The sequence below is a fragment of the Schistocerca serialis genome, chromosome 8, assembly GCF_023864345.2.
Source record: "Schistocerca serialis cubense isolate TAMUIC-IGC-003099 chromosome 8, iqSchSeri2.2, whole genome shotgun sequence".
Lineage (NCBI taxonomy): Eukaryota > Metazoa > Arthropoda > Insecta > Orthoptera > Acrididae > Schistocerca > Schistocerca serialis.
The window spans coordinates 608,415,490-608,416,964 of NC_064645.1; the positions used below are offsets into that span (position 1 = coordinate 608,415,490).

The following is a 1,475-nucleotide window of genomic DNA, read 5'->3' on the forward strand; positions in this document are numbered from 1 at the left end:
CCAGTTCCTCGTCTCCTACCTTCCAAACTTTACAGAAGCTGTCCTGAGAAACTTGCAGAACTAGCACTCCTGAAAGGAAGGATATTGCGGAGACATGGCTTAGCCACAGCCTGAGGTATGTTGCCAGAATCAGATTTTCACTCTGCAGCGGAGGAGAGCTTCTGTAAAGTTTGGAAGGTAGGAGACGAGGTACTGGCAGAAGTAAAGCTGTGAGGGGCGGGCGTCAGTCGTGCTTGGGTAGCTCAGTTGGTAGAGCAATTGCCCACGAAAAGCAAAGGTCCCGAGTTCGAGTCTCGGACCGGCACGCTACGGTCGCAGGTTCGAATCCTGCCTCGGGCATGGATGTGTGTGATGTCCTTAGGTTAGTTAGGTTTAAGTCGTTCTAACTTCTAGGGGACTGATGACCTTAGAAGTTAAATCCCATAGTGCTCAGAGCCATTTGAACCATCGGTCCGGCACACAGTTTTAATCTGCCAGGAAATTTCAGTTAATTTGAATACTGAACAATAATCAGTGGTGGCAGAAAATATTAATTATAATTAGCACGCAGTCACTGTTTGCCAGACCTTAAGATAAAAGACGCATCATACAAAGTTCAAGTCAAATATAAACAGCCACAAAAATTACTGAAACTTCGTAAGCAGAAGGCGCCAATACAAAATTTAATAAAACTGAACGGACTACATAATAGAACATTGCCAAAAATTTCTTATACGACAATACAAAGTGATCAAAGAAGGAGAAGGAAATTTTTAAAACCTCATAAAACAGACATGGTAGCAAGTCTTCCAAGCTTCCAGAATAATATTCAAATAATTAAAATTTAAATTGAAGAAGAGTGAGTGTTAGGATCTCAAACACTAGTAAAATGTTTAAATAACTTAAAGGAGCAATAAGATTGCAAAAGGGTCAGTTTTAACTAACAAATAGAATGACTCAGCATTGTTCTAAAATTTCAACTTTAAACGGCAGCATTAAGGGGCTCCGGAACGCCCTATACTTGCAATGTTAAAATAACGCTTATAAATTACATCTTTCCTCACAAAGTATTTGAGGTAGGAAGTTGAACTTTTTACAGATTATTTATTGGAATATGGGCTACAACTTAACACAGGGATTTTACAAAATTTTACTTCAGTTATTAATGATGATTTTTTTTTCAATTGGAATGAAAATTCACAACATTTTTTTGCAATTTTTTATTTATATATTCAAAAATATACAGTTTTTTGGAAAAAGGCTGTGTTAAATTATGCAGAAGGTACTGTGTAACATTTACTGAAAGTTTGAAACAAATATGTTTGGAAGATCCTTAGAAACATGTAATTAGTATGAGAAAATAAAAGTTTTGGGAATCGAGCGACAAAGATTGGATTAACTTTTTAGTGCATTCCAGGTCCATAGGATGGATTATCTTCATCCTCTGCAAACTCCTCCTCCAGCTTCCTCTTGTTCCTCCTCCTGTTTACTCTTGC

The 1,475-nt window shown here is 37.6% G+C and overlaps 1 non-coding gene across 1 annotated transcript; it reads left to right on the plus strand.

Annotated features, from left to right (window-relative positions):
- Positions 1-231: 231 nt before the first annotated feature.
- On the plus strand, positions 232-339 carry Trnar-acg (transfer RNA arginine (anticodon ACG)). The gene is made up of 2 exons: positions 232-268; positions 305-339. It is a non-coding gene; the product is annotated as a tRNA-Arg (tRNA).
- The last annotated feature ends 1,136 nt before the right edge of the window (positions 340-1,475 follow it).